Genomic DNA, 20,663 nt, shown 5'->3' on the forward strand with positions numbered 1-20,663 from the left:
GTTGATCCCACTGGTGATAGCACAGGACAGTCAACATCTTAGTCTATGTGTACTTTCGTCACAAAGGGAGCTCAATGATCCAGAAACCTAAAGCCCTCCCTTATACACCTTAGCTACGAGTTAAATTGTATGAGCTTCCTACTTCTAGCTCCATTAGCACATGATATGAGTAGCAATCCTGAGGTCACAATGCTGGAGGTCCTGTCCTTGAACTTAGCACCTAAGTCTCTGAAGTCAGTTTGCAGGACCTTGTAGGACTAATCAAAATAGGACATATATTGTAAATGGTAGGGCACTGAAGAATGCAGTGGAACAGTGGGATCTAGGAATAATGGTGCATAGTTCCCTGAAGGTGGAATCTCATGTGGATAGGGTGGTGAAGAAAGCTTTTGGTATGCTGGCCTTTATAAATCAGAGCATTGAGTATAGGAGTTGAGATGTAATGTTGAAATTGTACAAGGTATTGGTAAGGCCAAATTTGGAGTATTGTGTACAGTTTTGGTCACCGAATTATAGGAAAGGTGTCAACAAAATAGAGAGAGTACAGAGAAGATTTACTAGAATGTTACCTGGGTTTCAGCACCTAAGTTACAGAGAAAGGCTGAACAAGTTGGGTCTTTATTCTTTGGAGCGTAGAAGGTTGAGGAGGGACTTGATAGAGGTATTTAAAATTATGAGGGGGATAGATAGAGTTGACGTGGATAGGCTTTTTCCATTGAGAGTGGGGGAGATGTAAACAGGAGGACATGAGTTGAGAGTTAAAGGGCAAAAGTTCAGGGGTAACTTGAGGGGGAACTTCTTTACTCAGAGAGTGGTGGCTGTGTGGAACGAGCTTCCAGCAGAAGTGGTTGAGGCAGGTTCGATGTTGTCATTTAAAGTTAAATTGGACAGCTATATGGACAGGAAAGGAATAGAAACATAGAAAATAGGTGCAGGAGTAGGCCATTCGGCCCTTTGAGCCTGCACCGCCATTTATTATGATCATGGCTGATCATCCAACTCAGAACCCCGCCCCAACCTTCCCTCCATACCCCCTGATACCCGTAGCCACAAGGGCCATATCTAACTCCCTCTTAAATATAGCCAATGAACTGGCCTCAACTGTTTCCTGTGGCAGAGAATTCCACAGATTCACCACTCTCTGTGTGAAGAAGTTTTTCCTAATCTCGGTCCTAAAAGGCTTCCCCTTTATCCTTAAACTGTGACCCCTTGTTCTGGACTTCCCCAACATCGGGAACAATCTTCCTGCATCTAGCCTGTCCAATCCCTTTAGGATTTTATACGTTTCAATCAGATTCCCCCTCAATCTTCTAAATTCCAATGAGTACAAGCCCAGTTCATCCAGTCTTTCTTCATATGAAAGTCCTGCCATCCCAGGAATCAATCTGGTGAACCTTCTTTGTACTCCCTCTATGGCAAGGATGTCTTTCCTCAGATTAGGGGACCAAAACTGCACACAATACTCCAGGTGTGGTCTCACCAAGGCCTTGTACAACTGCAGTAGTACCTCCCTGCTCCTGTACTCGAATCCTCTCGCTATAAATGCCAGCATAGCATTCGCCTTTTTCACCGCCTGCTGTACCTGCATGCCCACTTTCAATGACTGGTGTATAATGACACCCAGGTCTCGTTTCACCTCCCCTTTTCCTAATCGGCCACCATTCAGATAATAATCTGTTTTCCTATTTTTGCTACCAAAGTGGATAACTTCACATTTATCCACATTAAATTGCATCTGCCATGAATTTGCCCACTCACCCAACCTATCCAAGTCACTCTGCATCCTCTTAGCATCCTCCTCACAGCTAACACTGCCACCCAGCTTCGTGTCATCCGCAAACTTGGAGATGCTGCATTTAATTCCCTCATCCAAGTCATTAATATATATTGTAAACAACTGGGGTCCCAGCACTGAGCCTTACGGTACCCCATTAGTCACCGCCTGCCATTCTGAAAAGGTCCTGTTTATTCCCACTCTTTGCTTCCTGTCTGCTAACCAATTCTCCATCCACCTCAATACCTTACCCCCAATACCGTGTGCTTTAAGTTTGCACACTAATCTCCTGTGTGGGACCTTGTCAAAAGCCTTTTGAAAATCCAAATATACCACATCCACTGGTTCTCCCCTATCCACTCTACTAGTTACATCCTCAAAAAATTCAATGAGATTCGTCAGACATGATTTTCCTTTCACAAATCCATGCTGACTTTGTCCAATCATTTCACCGCTTTCCAAATGTGCTGTTATCACATCCTTGATAACTGACTCCCGCAGTTTCCCCACCACCGACGTTAGGCTAACCGGTCTATAATTCCCCGGTTTCTCTCTCCCTCCTTTTTTAAAAAGTGGGGTTACATTAGCCACCCTCCAATCCTCAGGAACTAGTCCAGAATCTAACGAGTTTTGAAAAATTATCACTAATGCATCCACTATTTCTTGGGCTACTTCCTTAAGCACTCTAGGATGCAGACCATCTGGCCCCGGGGATTTATCTGCCTTCAATCCCTTCAATTTACCTAACACCACTTCCCTACTAACATGTATTTCGCTCAGTTCCTCCATCTCACTGGACCCTCTGTCCCCTACTATTTCTGGAAGATTATTTATGTCCTCCTTAGTGAAGACAGAACCAAAGTAATTATTCAATTGGTCTGCCATGTCCTTGCTCCCCATAATCAATTCACCTGTTTCTGTCTGAATGGAGGGTTATGGGCTGAGTGCAGGTCGGTGGGACTAGGTGAGAGTAAGAGTTCGGCATGGACCGAGATGGCCTGTTTCCGTGCTGTAATTGTTATATGCTTATCTGGTTAAAATGAACCTCAACTCAATGTTGGTGGTTGTGAATTATGTATGTTTCCATCAATTACGTTACCCAACAAGTTCATGGAGCTAAATTCTGGAATCAGTGGACAACGAGCTGCTGCACTTACATGGAGTGCTTTACACTACAGATCAGAGTGAATTTCAAGGACTAGTTGTTTTGTGCAGATTAAATAGACCTTTAGATTGGTTAGGAAAATCTTAAGTGGTGGTGTATCAAAGCTTCTGCTTTTAATTAAGAGTTTCTAGTTGTGACAGTTTACTTACATACCTTAGTTTAGTATTCATTGTTTTGGAGTGATTACTTGAGGATTATGAATTAAACTCTAGTTTTGTGTTTGACAATGAGGACAAAGGGCAACTATCTAAATGTATGATGCCTGCTTATGATTCCTATCTGATTATAAAGTTAATCTTTGCTAGATTTCAGCCTATATTTTCTTTGGACCTCTTACTTGGGAAAAATAAAATGATTTTCAGCACATGTAGAATGCTAATACTAATTTTCTTCAAGTGATGCCACTTTGCGCTTTTAGACTTTCGTTTCTATTTTAGTGGGTTAAAACTAAAATAGAAATACTTTACTGATCAAAATTAAGTCCAGTGTCAGGCTCGATGTCTCTTTGCAGTTTAGATCACTTCCATTCAATGTGATGTACAATTACTCAAGGCATCTTGCACAGAAAACAAAATTTACTCTGATAGTTGTAAGAACAAAAGGATACCTGGTTTACTGGAGTATGTTAAAATGTTACTGTGTGTGATAGTTGATGTTTCTCATTGAAAATATGAACGTTATTGTGGCACCACTGTAGCATAGTATGACGCTATTACAGCTCGGGATATTCCAGAGTTCAGAGTTCAATCCCAGCATCCTCTGTAAGGAGTCTCTGTACATTCTCCCCGTGGAATGTGTGGGTTTTCTCCAAGTGCTCCTGTTTCCTCACAAAGTCCAGGGACATACCGGTTAGGCTAATTCGTGTTTGTAAGTTGTCCCATGATTAGGTTAGGTTAAATAGGGGTTGTCAGGGGTTGCTGGGCAGCACGCTTGAAGGGTTAGAAGGATGGATTCAAAGATTCAAAGTACATTTATTATCAAATAATGTGTAAACTATACAGCTTGAGATTTGTTTGCTTACAGGCAGCCACAAAGCAAGAAACCCAAAGAACCCAGTTTAAAAAAAGAAAAGAAAAGACACAGAGAACAGAGAAAGAGGGAAAAAAAACACACACACACACATACACACACACACACACATCGTGCAAACAATAGAAGTAAGCAAAAACATTCCAAGCCAGATTAAGTCCTTAGATCTATTCCCTGGAGCAGCTGGAGCCGGCCCAAGCCTCAGTTCATCATATTAGCTGGGTAAAAACGCCATGGGACTCGTAGAGATGACAGCTAACAAAGTGTGGAATGAACATTGCTGTATCTCTAAATAAAATTAAAAAGTATATTCTTTACATATTTTTAAGTTCGGATTTAGTAGGTGGGTCCCCACCTGTTGTGATCCAAGTCTTGTTGACAAGAGGACTATTGGCCATTGAAAGGAAGAGCACCACAACTTAAAAATTCTCTCACTTGGTTTCAAATTATAACAACATGACAGCAAAGAAATATGAATAGTTGTAAACCATATGCTCCCTTTCCCACCCTTGGGCATGTTTCTGCAATCAATAAGATTGTGAAAATTGGGATTTTAGACTTGGCTCCTTTATTCTCTTTGATCCCTATGACCTTTGAGTCCTGTATAATTCCTCAGTTTTGAATATGTTTAATGGCTCTGCCTCCACAACTTTCTTGACCCATTGAGAGATGAAGAAGGGTCTTGGCTTGAAACGTCAACTATTTACCCTTTTCCTAGATGCTGCCTGACCTTCTGAGTTCCTCCAGCATTTTGCATGTGTTGCTTTGGATTTCCAGCATCTGCAGATTTTCTCATGTTTGAGAGCTGAAATTTATTTTCACCTCCACTTTGAATAACAGGTCTTTTATTCTGAAACTATACTCTCCAGTCCTAGATTCCCTCACAACGGGAATTATCATCTCATCATCTACTTCTTCAACACAGTATATGTTTTGTTTTATTCATTTAAGGGAGCCAGCATTTAATTGTTCATCCTTAATTGTCCTTGAGAAGGTGCTGGTAACCTACTTTCCTGAACTGCTGCAGTCCTTGAGAAATTTGTTATTTCTGTTAGAGAGGGAGTATTTTGACCCAGGAACAGTGAAGGAATAACAATATAATTCCAAGTCAAGATCGTGTCTGCTTTGGAGAGCAATCCTCAGGTGATGGTGTTTCCATACTTTTTGCACCATTGACTTTGACTAGAGGGCAAAGACTTGGAAAGTGCTGTTTAAGAAATCTTGGTGAGTTGCAACAGGACATCTGTAGATGGTACAAGATGCTGTTACTGTGCGACAGTGTTGGGGAGAGTGAAGGTTATGGAGTGGGCTGCTACATCCTACATTGTGTTGAACCTCTTGGGTGCCGTGTGTTTCAATGGAAGCACATTTTATTCTTCTAGACTGCAAAGAGTAGGTGCCACCTGCTCAGTTATTACTCAGAAGAAAACTCCTTCATCCCAGGGAATAATCTAGTGAACCTGCTCTGAACTGACTCCCTTATTAAATAGGGAAACTAAAGCTGTATACAATGTGCCAAGTGTGGATTTCTACAACTTTCTGTAAATCTGTAGCAAGACATCCCTACTGTTGTACTCCATCTCCCTTTCAGTAAAGGCCAACACTTCACTCGCCTAATTAGTTGTTCTAATTGCACCAAAACTATCTCCTTTAACTTTCAAGGCAACGGGTGCATTCCATACTAAAGCACTGTGCAGGTTTTCTCCATTTAAGTGAAACACCCTGGTTTCCTTGGCTGCATAAGTCTAGGGAAGACAACCTCTGGCCCTGCCAAACTCGTGAGATTGAGGTGCACTCAATTCCACCCCAAACCCCGGTTTGTGTGGATGCTGTGTCATTGGCTACCCTGCTACAAATTAATGCCACAAAATAACAGACACTGCATACGATTAAAGGAATTGTATTTATGAATCTTAATTGAAGGGTTAGTAAAGAATAACTAAAAGAAAAGGGTCCATTCCAATTAAACAGTCAAATGTGCACAAGATGGAGCTCATCTGGAACTTCTCTGTCACTCACGCACTGGGCCCTCGGTCAGCATGAAAACACACACTACCTTCCGAACGTCGCTTGCAATCCATCTCGAACAAATGGGTCTCCCGCTGGATTGTATGGTATGATTGGTTCTTCCCAGAGTCTTCTCTCTTCATCTCCTCTTGAACAAATGCTCCAAACCCAACCTCCCCTTAATCCAACCATCCAAATTGGATGGCACACGTTTCTCCTTTCTCTTATCTTCAAAGGTAACCTAAACAAGCATGAAAACAGAACAAACTGTTCTTACAGAGTTGCCAAAATGAAATACATACAGCATAACAGTAAAAATATGAACCAGACCATTACATAAGCAATATGCTGCTTTTTTTAAAACTTCTCACTGTCTGTCCATTCTCTCTTTTTGTAACCATTTCCAGCCTGCAATATCTCTCTCTTTCCTCTGGTCCAGCCTCTTACAACCTTCCACTAATGATGGGCATGCTTTCAACTGTCTAGCTCCAGAATTTCCTTCTTAAACTCTTCTCATTCACGTTCTCTCTCTTCTCCTTCAAGTCCCCGCTATTCCTTTGGTCCCCTCTTCTAATGTTTCCTTCTGAGACATAATATATTTTGATAGCTAGAACTTCTGCACTGAATCAGATTCATGTTTTACATTTAAAGCACCCAATAAACATGAGTTGTTATTGCAGTTGTTCTATGACAGGATGAACAAGGGGGTTTTGATCAAATTTAATGCTCTAGGCATGAGAAGATTAAGAATCAGCCATAACTCCGACCAATTGCTCTCCAATGACCCTGCAGAAAAATGCAGGCACAGAATAAATCGGTTTGTCTCTCAATGTTTGTCACTCCAGCTCAGTTCAACAAGTTTAGCAATTTGTCCTCCAGGCTAGAGGATGATGGGCCTGGAGGGGAAACAAAGCAACATTCCATCGCTGGACGTAAATCACAGAGAAAAGTAGCCTGTTGAAATTCACGCATGAAACACATTTTCTTTTAAAAACATTGAAATGTCTTGTCCTTCCCACTGAGGACACAGTCATATCGTAGTACTCTATCACAATATGTGAGATGCATCAGTCTAAGGCTTAAGAATACAACAATAGAAAACATGTTTTCACTTACGCCTTCCACATACGTAAAGTTGGGAGTATCTTCCCTTTCATTTTAAAGTTGTATTGACAAAACAGCTGTTGGCCCTGTTCTATCTCACCAACTATATTTATACATGCATCTACTTTGTATCAGGTGAGATATACCACAAGATTATTATGTCCCTACAAAAATGTAGACCCCCACATGAGACACATCATAAAATCGCTATGGCCTCACAAGGGATCTGTCTCTCTTGAGATATATGTTATTGCAAATTCAGATTTAGCTCATGTAATATCGGCTCATTCCTGCCTCTCTGCCTCATGATGCTTAACAGGGTAGATCAAATAGCAAGATTTGGGCTGCATGACAGAAGAAACAAACCCAAGAAGCAGTAATGAAAGATTGTAGCACACTGCATTAAAAAGTGTCTGGTCTGGACAATGTGTTACAAAACAGCAATACATGCTGCAGGCTGCTATTATTATATTTTCCTTCTCTCCTTTTCTGTGGTTTATTAGGCTCAGTTGGCAGGCATTGGACAACAGGGAAAAATAAATGAGTAATCAGTTCAGTTGACAAGTGTTTAACGGTGTGTTAAAGCCACTGCTCAGGTACTACATGGGTTTTATTACACTTTTTGGCAAAGTGCAAATTGTTGCTAACTTGGAAATCCAAGAAACCAGGTTAATTTTGTCTTCCTCTGCAGCTTGAAAGACTATGCCAATCATTTTCTCCTGCTTATATTATTCTTGATCAAGTCTCGTTAGCTCTCTATTTTAAATCAAGTGCCAACTTTTCATTGATTTGGCTTTGAGACAAAGATTCTTTCTGCATATTATTCTGCTTGAATTTCAACAATGTTTCATATTACAATGTGTCATAATTAAGAATTGTGAATTTAGATTGTTAAGAGACACTTAAGATTTGAAGTAGAAAAATCAATAGAGGACGACAAATTTTTTCGAATGTGTTGCTTCCTCAGAACGATTTTGTGATTCTGATAGACTGCTTAAAGCTGAATATAAATATAATTTCAGACTACTTGTAACACATAGGAATTTGAAGAAACATGAAATTAACTTTTATTGAATATAACGTGCATAATGGTGCAGATGCTTTGCAATAGTTCAACTAAGCTAAAAATGTTTTGCTGATGATTTTCATTTGTACTCAGTGTCTGAGACTTCTTGCTTAAGTGTCCAACAGTAATCAGCCAGCATTGATGGATTCCAGTTGCTCTGATACCATTTCTCCATGATCGCGTTGTCCTGGTTAAACCTTTCGGCATGTTCATCACTGACAGCACCGAAATTTGCAGGGAAGAAGTCTAAATGGGAATGCAGAAAATGAATGTTTAGTAACATGTTGCACTTCATGGTTTTGTGTGCTTGAAGCATCTTGTCAACTAGCTGCATATAGTTTGGTGTTCTGTAGTTGCCAAGGAAATTTTCAACAACATTCTTGAATGCCTTCCATGAGATTTTCTCTGGTCCCAGTAGAAGTTTTTAGAATTGCCTTTCATTGATGACCTGTTTGATTCGTGGACCAACTGAAATGTCTTCCTTAATCTTGACATCAGTTATTCTGATCTGAATTATGAACTGAAATAACAAATATAAGCAATTTCAAAAAATGGTGATTTTCATGATTAGCGGCGCAAAATCCACAAGATACACCCAAAAGTATTCAGGAAGCAAAATCTTTGTTATCCAGTTTTAACTTTCTTGGTTGATTATCTTTTATTTGCTTTATTTTCCTATTTTGATATATGTTAAAGCACATTTCAGCCTCCCAACTATTTAGAGATGGACAGAGTCCAAGGATCCAATAATGATTGAAAACACTGAAAAAAATCGACAATTCGAGAAAGAAACAAAGGTAATATTCTGTGTGGATGACCCTTTATCAGAACTAGAAATGTGAGAAAACAACTGTGTTGTAAATTATAAATTCAGATAGAGTGAAGAGAACAGAGGGAATGCTTATGATAGGGTGCAGACCAGCAAAGAATAGGTAAAATTTACAATAAAGACCAACAGTTAAGGACAGAGGAGGAACTGGAAATAAATTGAATTAGAGAGGTATAGCCACAACTTTGGAAAGAAGAGAAGGAGATGGATACCTGAAATTGTTAAATTCGTATTAAGTCACTAAGTCCACAATATGCCCAGAAGGAAACTGAGATGCTGGTTTTTGTACTTTCATTGGGTACCAAAGTGGGACAGAGAATTAAAGTGACAAGTGTCTGAAAAAGCTGGGTCAACTTAGCAATCTAAACAGAGGTCTTTCGCAAAGCGGTGGTCCTAGCTGCATTTTGGTCTGAATGATATGGTTACTTGTCTTGCTCAGGGCTTCCAGCATTTTCTGCATTTGTTTCCAAATTTCACCACCTCATGTTATTGTCACAGTAGCGGAGGCTTTGGGAGCAAGGGTGGATCCAAATGCAAGACACATCTTGTGAGGTTACTTAGATTTAGTTTATTGTTCGATACCAGGAGAGCGAGGTACGAGCAGGAAATAGCAAACTGGACAAGGACTCAGGACTACGACTAGGCTGGGACCAAGGGTCTGGGCTTGGACTCGGAATTGGCTCCCAGAACTAGAGGAGACATGAAGAGGCTAGGGTATGGACTCCGAGCCCGAGACTGGGCAAGGACCCAGTACCTGGGTCTTGCCTCGGGCTCGGACCCCAGAACCAGGCATGGACATGACATAGGCTAGGGAGAGGAGGAACATGGAAAACAGAGCCTCGGTCTCGGGAGAGCAGGTACATGGAACCATGGACACATACACAGAACACAGAGTCGGGACCCCTCCTTGGGTACAGGACATAGGACCGGGACTCACACACAGAACAGAGAGCCGGGACCCCTCCTTGGGTACAGGACATAGGGCCGGGACTCATGAACCCCCCCCCCAATGGGGCAACGGCAAGACGGCCTGACTTACCCCACGGAGGCGAGGACAAGACAAGACAAGACCAACACGAATGAACACCAGACAGTACCTATCTAGCTCCGGCGATGGAACTAGACTGAAGTGCAGGCGGGGGCTGCAGACGAGGGCTAGAGGCGAGAAGGGCAGACAAGGGAGTAGGACAGGAATCACAGACCGCCAGGGCCAGGACTTGACTTGGTGCTTGAATCCCACCAGGACCAGGACTTGACTTGGTGCTAGAATGCCGCCGGAGCCAGGACTTGACTTGGAGCCTCCGGGTAGTGGCGAGCTCTCGACTCGGCCCGGAAACAGTAGACAGCAGTTTTTGATTCCCTCCGGCGGGTTAACTGACGGACCCACCTTGGTGAGGAAACTTTGCAGGCTCGCTTTGCCGAGGTAACTGGACAGGGTTGCTCCGTTGAGGAAAAGGCGAATTACCGGCACTCGCTTCGGCAGAGACTAGGCTTGCTCCGGCCAGATGGCATCGGCACACCGTACCTTAGATGACTTTGCAGACGCTCCCGCGCCAAATGGCTGAAAGCCGGAGACTATAATCTACCGGTTCAGCCGAGCGTTAGTTGCCTCTAATCACCAAAGTCGAGGGACACGGGGAAACAGGGAATCAACGGTCCAGATCGTAACATAAACAAGGTAAATTTAAAGGGACCCCGATCCGGACCATGACAGTTATTTGCTCCAACTATTAAGCAACTCATTGAGGTTTCAATCAGAAATCTTTCCAGATATTTGTGTTTCAAAGTAGTTTCTTCTGAGTGGGTTTGTGATAGTAATACATCTCTGTGTAATTGTTGACATCAGAAATGCTTGTTCTTTGTAAACAATATTGTTTTTCATTAGCTTTTAACAATTAGCAGGGAAGTTATGTTATTCAAAATTATGTAACTCAGTTCCCACAATGTACTTACACAAATTAAATGTCTCTTCTAACTTCACAAAGTTTTGTTTCTGCATTGAAAAGGTAATTCTTTCCGCAGATAAGCATTTGAGCTATTTAGCAATGGATAGCATCAGAATTCTGCTTTCACCTATATGTACACAGGCTTGCATATGGACAACATGCATTTTCTTGGTACAAGGCATGATCAGAAGTGAGAACATTAGTTGATTGGTCATATCTCTAACTCAAAGCACTCAGACCAATAGGTGAAGCCCAGCTGCTGTCACGGCTGGTACTAGAAAATCAAATTCATCACTTCTAGTCAAGAATGATTTATTTGCACATCTGAGAGTGTCTTGCAACCTAAGGTGGCACTTAGTTGCCGTCACTCAATACTACATACGTATTCTGTTATGAATAACATGAACTGCTTTACAATCAAGGTCTTTCCTGTAAATATTAGCAAAACCTACTGCTCAAATGCCTGCAATTAGCTCAGAGCACCGATCAATGACTGTCTTGCGATCAGCTCATTTCTATGGCATGCCAATACATTGGGTGATCCATTTTTCAGTTACACTGATAATACTGATGGGTTAGAACATTTGGATGCAGTATTTGAGGAGTTTAAACCTAGCTGATTTATTAATCTGAAAAGAATAATTCACAATTCACAAAATATGTGCTTTATATTTTAATGTATATTTTCCAAATATTTATGAACTTTAAAGCGCCTCTTCTTTTTCTTCTGATTATTCATGAAACCTATGGATCCTTCCCTTGGCAGTACAATGGTCCCATTCCTTGGTGCCTGGCGAACAGGATTAGCAGTCAGAAAGACTCCTGGCATGTGTCACAGCATGCATGCTCTTACCATAGCCCTGCTGTAACCTTAGTGCCACAGCTGTTTCCCTTTGTCAGCCAAAGCATCTTTTAATTACTTTAATTTGGGGCTACCAGACAGGCACTTAAATGGGTAAAATGACTTCTGGTGCCAATGTACAGAGGAGGCATGGGCATCCATGCCAATAATGTGAAGTTGGCTAGACAAAAACACTGTTAAAACTATTCTTTGCAGGCTTTAAATCCAGTTATTTTCTATAAAAAGTTTGTTTCCTTATTTTTACACAGTGGTTCTCTGTAAAACACAACTATATTATACTGGCTTTCAATTACCTTCTGGTTCTGTTGAAGAGCTAAAACAAACTGCATCCATCAGTGTTTTAGTGCCAGGGATTTTAAAGTTCAGTGCTGATTTGGTGCCTCTGTGTTTTTGGTCAATGCTTCACCTAACAGTCGTTAAGTTTGCAATATTGAAACCAAGGGAGTGAGAAGTCTTCTTGCTGTAAGCACATTTGAAGATAGTCATTTTGCATTACCTTATGCCAGTTTTTCAGATCCACATTGTCCCATATAGCTGGCCGAGTTTCAGGTCAATTGCTTTGGCAATGACTAAGTGGAAGGATTAAATGTTGATTCTCTTTAATGCATAAGTGTGCCGCTCAAGTGATTTAGACATAATGTCTTGGCTTCTGCTATAGATGTTATGTTAATCAAATATTGAAAAAAATTGTTAATTTAAGGGCCACTTTTCTAAAGGTGAAGAACCAATACATGCTGCATTATTTTACTTTGACTTTCATGATAGAATGTGTTGCAGTAAAGAGTTAAGCATGTAAATGGGACAACGATTTACGAAATCGAGATGCCGGGTGTTGATTCTAATCATTCCATAAAGGAGATCAGAAATCACTCAGGCATATAACACACATTGACACCACCACTCTGGTTACATATAGGAGAAGGAGGAGAAGATTTAGGATTGGCTTTACCCACAGAAAGTAACCTGGTAGTAGGTAATTATTTTGGATTGATGCAATATTAAGGTTGTGTAATTTCAAGATAGTGATTAACATATTGCTTTTCATTTATTTTAGCTTATTTAGAGATACAGCATGGAGCAGGTCTTTCCGGCTCACCAAGCCGCACTACCCAGCATCCCGCCGACTTAACCTCAGCCTAATCACAGAACAATTTATAATGATTAATTAACCTATTCACCAGTACATCTTTGGACTGTGGGAGCAAACCAGAGCACCTGGAGGAAACCCACGCGCACATGGGAAGAACATACAAAGTTTCTTCCTCTGACACCCTGAGCTGTAATAGTATCTTGCTAACCCAACACTATCATGGTATCCTAAAGGAACAACGTCAGGGTGGGATGGTTGTGTACAAATGTCTATTTCCATATGCCAAAGATTCTTCCCTGAGTAATACCCATGACAGTTGATCTGTGAGCTTTTATTAACCCAATGTCACTGGAACGTTGACATGAAAGGATATGCCATATATCCAGAGATACTCTTCTGCTGCTGAGGTTCCCTCCTTGTCAGACTTTTGTTAATACGTAAGGGAGAGCCAGCACATTTGGAACCAAGCAATAGAAATTTATCTCAGGTAGTGATGCCATCTGGGTGTCCTGGAAGCACGTGAGTGCTTGAATTAAATACTAACATCTAAATGAGGTTTTAATGTCTGCACCGAGAATCGGGTTTAATATCACTGACATCTATCATGAAATTTGTTGTTTTATGACAGCAGTACAGTGCAATATATAATAATAAAACTATAAATTACAATAAATATACATAAAAATTAAATTACGTAAGCAGTGCGTAAAGAGAGCAAAAAAAACAGCGAGGTAGTGTTCACTGTCCATTCAGAAATGTGATGAAGGGGTTCCTGGTTCACGCAGGTGAAGCGGAGTGATGACGGCACTAAGCGGCGACTCCTTTGCTGGCATCTTCGGAAACAGCTCTATTTCCATCTTTGGTATCTTTATTTTTCCCTTTCAGAATCTTTTGAAGACCCTGACCTGGAGTTACACACTGACTTTGATTCTTTGCAGGAATGGGACCCACTCTCGGGGTTTCATAACCGGCTATTGTTGTTCGCCAGTTGTTGCATGTCAAGGGCTCGGCCTAAGAGTCCGGCTCGGCTTTGGAGGCCTAGGATCTCGGGGCTCTGGAGATGAGTGGATCGAAGGTTGGTGTCACAGCAGGAGTCCCGTGTGTCGTTGGGGGAGTCCGAATATCTACGGCTGTGTGTGCAGAGACTTGAGATCTTTGGGCACAGAGCTCGAGAAAAGTGACATAATGGACTTTTAGCATCGAGTTGTTTGTTATGTCTCCCCGCCCACTGTGAAAATGGAGACATCTCTTCCTCCCTTATTAGAGGGAGAGAGAGAGAGAGAGAGAGAGAGAGAGAGAGAGAGAGAGAGAGAGAGCCTGTGGTATGTCGAATACCAGGTGAACGCATAGTCTTTGGAGTACCGCAAGTCTACGTCTTTGCCGTTGCTTTCCTCATGCTTGAGTGCTCGGTGGCAGATGCCAATGCTTTTTTTTTGCTGGTAGGGGGAGGCGGATCGTTACTTGCTGCCACTTACGCGCGGGAGGGAGGGGATCTGGGGAGGCTTTGGGGTTTTAACATTTAACTGTCATTCATTCTTTGGGGCACTCCTCTGTTTGTGTGGATGGATGCAAAGAAAAAGTATTTCAGGATGTATATAGTATACATTTCTCCGACATTAAATGTACCTTTGAAACCTTTTGAAACCTTTGAAACCTTTGAAAGGATGAATATGTGTCTTCAGGCTCCTGTACCTCTTCCTTGATGGTAGCTATGAGAAAAGGACGTATCCTGGGTGATGGGGGTCCTTAATGATGGATGCCGCCATTTTGAGGCATCACCTGTTGAAGGTGTCCTCGATGCTGGGGAGGCCCATGATGGAGTTGGCTGAGCTTGCACCTTTCTGCAGCTTTTTATGACTGGGTTCAGTAGTCCCTCCATACCAGATGATGATGCAACCAGTTAGAATGCTCTCGAAGGTATACCTGTAGAAATTTGCAAGTCTTTAGCGATATACCAATTCCCCTCAAACTCCTAATGAAATATAGCCACTGCCGTGCCTTCTTTGTAACTGCATCAATATGTTGGGCCTGGGACAGATTGTCAGAGATGTTAACACCTGTTATGTTTTGTAACTCCAAAACGTTAATCTAATCAAAATAAGAACATGGAGCCGGGAATAGCACCTTAGTTTCATTTTTACTTTAAGCGAAGTGCTCAAGTATGCCGTGGTAGCATCACGATGTATGCAATTCACTTACAGTAGTTTTTGCATATAATGAATTATTTAAATGAGCAAGAATGCTTAATCAAACAATAAAATATTAAATACACAACAACACACAGGAACTTGAAACTGCTCACCCTGTCCACTGCTGATCCCTCAATGAAGACTGGTATGTGTTCCCTTGACTTCCCCTTGCTGAAATCCACAATCAATTCCTTGTTGTTACTGATGTTGGGTGCAAGGTTGTTTTTGTGACACCACTCAACCAGCTGATCTATCTTGCTCACATATACCCTCTCATCACCATCTGAGATTATGCCAACAATAGTTGTGTCATTGACACTCTTAAAGATGGTGTTTGAGCTATGCCTAGCCACACAGTTGTGGGTGTAGAGAGAGTAGAGCAGTGGGCTTAGCACACATACTCGAAGTGCACCAGCTTTTGTTGTCAGTGAGGACTGCTGCACTGCCCAAGAAGAACTTCTATTCTATTGAATCTAATTGCACTGAAGTAGGTTATTCTGACTGTCCTCATGGTATTATCGAATTGACTTTATTACTTACCTTCACATACATGAGGAGTAAAAATTTTTACGTTACGTCTCCGTCTAAATGTACAATGTGTGATTTATAGTCATTTATAATAAATATTCTGTATACATACTATTTATAATAAATAGTATGTACAATATAACATAGAAATGCAGTTGTGTCAGCATGAATTAATCAGTCTGATGGCCTGGTGGAAGAAGCTGTCCCAGAGCCTGTTGGTCCTGGCTTTTATGCTGCCTGGATGGTAGCAGCTGGAATAGATTGTGATTGGGGTGACTTGGGCCCCAATGATCCTTTTGGCCCTTTTTACACACCTGTCTTTATAAATGTCCTGAATCATGGGAAATTCACACCTACAGATGCGCTGGGCTGTCCGCACCACTCTCTGCAGAGTCCTGCGATTGAGGGAAGTACAGTTCCCATACCAGGCAGTGATGCAGCCAGTCAGGATGCTCTCAATTGTGCCCCTGTAGAAAGTTCTTAGGATTTGGGGGCCCATACCAAACTTCCTCAACTGTCTGAGGTGCAAGAGGCGCTGCTGTGAATAAAGAAAACCTATGAAGGTTGAAAATTTGAAATAAAAAGGCTTAGTCAGCTTGTGTTAATCGAAAGGAAAAGGAAGAGTTCTATGAAGGCATTTTCATCACAACCCATATTTTACTTGCAAAAAGTATGTCTTCTTTTCCTTTTATGGATGCAAAATATTTCCAGTATTTTCTGGTTTAATTGCTTTTGGACCTTGTCTATTCATTATAATTATAGACAAGAAATTTTAAAATTTAAATTTATTTTCAGAAAATTATACTGTTGGCAGTAACAGATTGTTGAAGTTTACAGCTTTGATGCTCATGTCCACCTGGAATGGATAGAGGCAGTTGCCTTGTGTCAGCTTGTTTAAAAATACACTTGATCCCTAATATATGCCTTCATATTGTCTGGACATTTCACCAAAGGTTATGATGCAATGGAGAAGGGTGGGCATTGCCATATGAGATGTTTGCTTTTGGTTGACGTGCAGTGGTACCACATGGCTAATTGCTTTGTTGATTGCTTTTGTCAGATTTAGTGCATTCAAGGCTATCACACAGTTCATCTCTGCACTATCTTAGATCTCTGGGATCATTCCCCATCTCTTCACTTAGCCAGTCTTTCTTCCACTGTCTCTTTCTTAGCTTTGAATAAGGATTAAAGTGGACTTTGATCCAGCTGCCTAATGTCAGTAGAGTTGACACAAAATAGCATTGATTGAACTTGTAAATTATCAAATAAATAATCTTTTCCTGTTTTTCATCCAAGTTACCATTTGTCCGTAAAGCTCTTAATCCCACAACATTATTGGTTCCAAGAAAAGTGCCTCAGCATGTTATTACAGTGAATAGCTGATACTCACATCTTAGCGATATCTACATTTAATTTGCAATGTGAGATGGCTAACTTAATCTGGGCAATTGCAGAAGGGTTTTCTATTGGGTTTGATATCCAGCATTTATGTTCCTGGTCATAAGATAGTGATTCCTGCTTGAATTCCAATGACAAATCAGGACATAGTCAAACATATTTCAAAGGTTCAAAGGTTCATTTATGAGCAAAGCATGTATTCATATCCAAGTTTGTCTTCTCCAGATAGCCACGAAACAAAGAAAGAACATGAAAGTTGTTCGGAGAGAAACATTAAATACAACCCCACCCCGCACAAAAAAGAACGGCATCCAAATCATCAACCCCCCCCAAAAAAACAACCCTTCCCCCACACAAAGAACTAACAGAACATCAACCCCCAACACCCTCCCCTCTCACAACAAAACAGGAAAGGAATGGGTGCTAAAAAAAACACAGAATATAAAAACCATGAGTCTGAAAATGTCCACTGTCCATGAACGCAATAGTCCAACCCATAAAAGCAGAACCACGATATCACCAACATTCATCGAAAGAGAGGGACACCACGTGTACCCACCTGCCACAGCAAGCCACTCAGCTATAAGCCACTCACAGACTTGCTCTCCAGCAGTGATCGAAAGGTAGGTAGTCGGCACTGAAACTCTCGCTTGCCTTCTGCATTTGCATCGATGTCTCAATGCTTTAAATGGCGAAATGGAGTTGAACATCAGTCTTGAAGTTTCTTCATATCGAGGCCGTCCTAGTATATGCTCACTTCCTGGAATCTTCTCGGAGACAGCAAAGCGCTGGATCACTCAACTGATTTCCAAACTGTAAACCGCATGCTTCAACAGTCTCAGAAACACAGTTAAGATGAAAAACAGAGATAAAAGAAGTAAAAAAAAAAGATATTTTTGTGAGCTTTCTGAAAGATGTCGACTGAGGGAACATTGTACACTGCCGCCATCTTGACTGGTCAAATAACCTTAAAACTTTTACTGTTGTACCCCATTCATGGTTGTGGGTCACTTGGTGGTGAAAAACAGTCATTGTTAGAAAGGATTACATTCCTCCGTGCAGGATAAGATGTGAGAGAATAGGACCAATCAAGTGTGACAGTGGAAAAGTGTGTATGGAAGCGGAGGAGATAGCTGAGGTACTTAATGAGTACCTTGCTTCAGTATTCACTACGGAAAAGGATCTTGGCGATTGTAGGGATGACTTACAGCGGACTGAAAAGCTTGAGCATGTAGATATTAAGGAAGAGAATGTGCTGGGGCTTTTGGAAAGTGTGGTAACTTCTACTTTGAAAAAGGTACACTTGACAACTTCATGCCCAAAGAAACAACTTTATCTCGAACTTCAAAACCGTTATGTATATACAGAGGCTTTCACAACCCATACGGCATGGCAGGTACACTATATACAAAGCCCCACCGGAAGTAAAAAGAATGGAAGTAAGACCCCTCCATTATCCTAATTAGTATGAACTTACTTTTAATAGTGTTCACATTACAACACTTCCCCCCCTTTAAAATCCAACATTCCCCAAATGTAAAAACTAGGAAATAAAAACAGTGGTGTTATTAACTTGCATACCCCTGAAAACTTATACTAGTATCTCAGCAACAGTTTATCAATACAAAACCTCTGGAAAACATAACAGATTCAACATTCAATCTAACAAAAACAACAAAAAAAGAACTGTCCCGTCAAAGATTCAGTCTGTCAGGAGGTTTACGAGTGTGCTGTGATCTGCTCACTACCCCCGGTGACCCAGCAGACACCGCTGGTGATGGTGTTTTGGGTGGATCTGGTGTTGGGGGCATGAGAGGGGTCTGTGTGTCTGCGTGAGAATGTCTATCCTCCTCAGGGGACCCCGACCCCTCTGCCAGTGTCTCACCCTCTGGCAAAGTCACTGGTGGACATGCTTCCACCGTAGTCTGTCTCACAAATGGAAACTCCATGGAACTGTCTGCCTCTGAGCCAGTATCATGACGCAGGCGTACATGGTCCTGATGTCTGCGGAAAACACGCCCATCAGTCAACTTAACAACATAGGAGACGGGACCACTCTGCTTAAGAATAACCCCAGGCAGCCATTGCTGATTGCTTCTCACATAGACATTGTCATCCGGTTTTAACTGTCTCTCTCGCGCATGTTGATCATGTCCCTCCTTCTGCTTTTCCTGCTTTCTCTCCACTTTTGCCTTCATGTCCGAGCACAGCAGGTCCAATCTTGACTCGGGCCTACGCTCCATCAGCATCTCTGCTGGAGTGTGGGCAGTCGTAGTCTGTGGCATGAGGTGGTATTTAAACAGGAAACGTGGAAGTTGCATGCTAAGAGAGTTCCCTGTCATCCGCTTCAGGCCTTCCTTCACTGTCTGAACAGCCCGCTCAGCCAAACCATTGGAGGCTGGGTGGAAAGGAACCGTCCGAATGTGATGAATGCAACTCTGCTGCATGAACTCACTGAACAGTTCACTGGTGAACGTCAGGCCATTATCAGTGACCAGAGTGTCAGGCAACCTGTGGACTGCAAACACTTGCCTGAGTTTGTCTATGGTTGAGGGGGCTGTGATGTTGCTCATGATGTGAGCTTCGATCCATTTAGAATGTGCATTTACCATTACAAGAAACATCTGCCCCATTACAGGGCCAGCAAAGTCCAAATGTAGCCTAGACCAGGGGTGGTCTGGCCACTTCCATGGGTGCAAGGGAGCTGGTGGTGGCATATTCTGATTAGTCTGACATTGCGAGCATGATTTAACCTTGTTGTCCAGATCCTGATTCATTCTTGGCCACTAAACATAGGATCTTGCAAGGCTTTTCATTCGAGACACTCCTGGGTGAGTCTCATGAATTTCCTCCACAAGCTGTGAACAGCCGGGGGAGACACGATGACCCTCACCCCCCAGAAAATGCAGCCATCCTGCAGACTGAGTTCTGTCTTGCATTTGGCATAAGGCCTCAGTTCCTCTCCTTCCACAACTCTGGGCCAACCTTGTAAAAGAAAAGTCTTGACTTGGGACAGGACTGGGTCCCTCTCTGTCCACTGCTTGATCTGGGTCACCTTTACAGGTGTCTCTGACAGCGTTTCCAATGAAAACACAGTCTCTGGAGGCACATATGTAGTAACAGGTGTCTCAGGTAAAGGTAGTCGACTCAGTGCATCGGCGTTGGCATTATCCCCATCCGCTCTGTATACTATAGTGTACCGGTAGGCTGACAATGTGAGAGCCCAACGCTGTATCCTGGCTGAGGCTAGTGGTGGGATGTATCTCGTCTCACTGAACAGGCTCATCAGTGGTTTATGGTCCGTATAAATTGTAAATACATGTCCCTAAAGGTACTGATGAAAGCATTTGACTGCAAAAACAATAGCCAGACCTTCTTTGTCTAGCTGTGAATATCCCTTCTCAGCAGCTGTCCGGTACGTGAAGTAAAACCAATAGACTTCTCTGAACGGTCCTCCATTACATGTGAGAGAGCTGACTCGACTCCTTAGGGCGAGGCATCGCGTGCAATGGTGATCTCCTTGTCTGGGTCATAGTAAACAAACAGCTTCGCTGAGTGGAGGAGTTCTTTCGCCTCCTTGAAAGCTTTCTCCTGCTCTTCACCCCACTGCCACTTAGTGTCATTGTGAAGCAGCTTATACAGTGGGGTCAAAACCCTTGAGGGGTCAGGAAGAAAC

The 20,663-nt window shown here is 42.1% G+C and overlaps 1 long non-coding RNA gene across 1 annotated transcript; it reads right to left on the reverse strand.

Annotated features, from left to right (window-relative positions):
• Positions 1 to 12,223: 12,223 nt before the first annotated feature.
• On the reverse strand, positions 12,224 to 17,632 carry LOC140191779 (uncharacterized). Its single transcript, XR_011883920.1, has 3 exons — positions 17,547 to 17,632; positions 14,499 to 14,795; positions 12,224 to 12,242 (listed from the first exon to the last, which is right to left on the reverse strand). It is a non-coding gene; the product is annotated as an uncharacterized lncRNA (long non-coding RNA).
• Positions 17,633 to 20,663: the final 3,031 nt, after the last annotated feature.

The sequence above is a fragment of the Mobula birostris genome, chromosome X (genome assembly GCF_030028105.1).
Source record: "Mobula birostris isolate sMobBir1 chromosome X, sMobBir1.hap1, whole genome shotgun sequence".
NCBI classification, from domain to species: Eukaryota; Metazoa; Chordata; class Chondrichthyes; order Myliobatiformes; family Myliobatidae; genus Mobula; species Mobula birostris.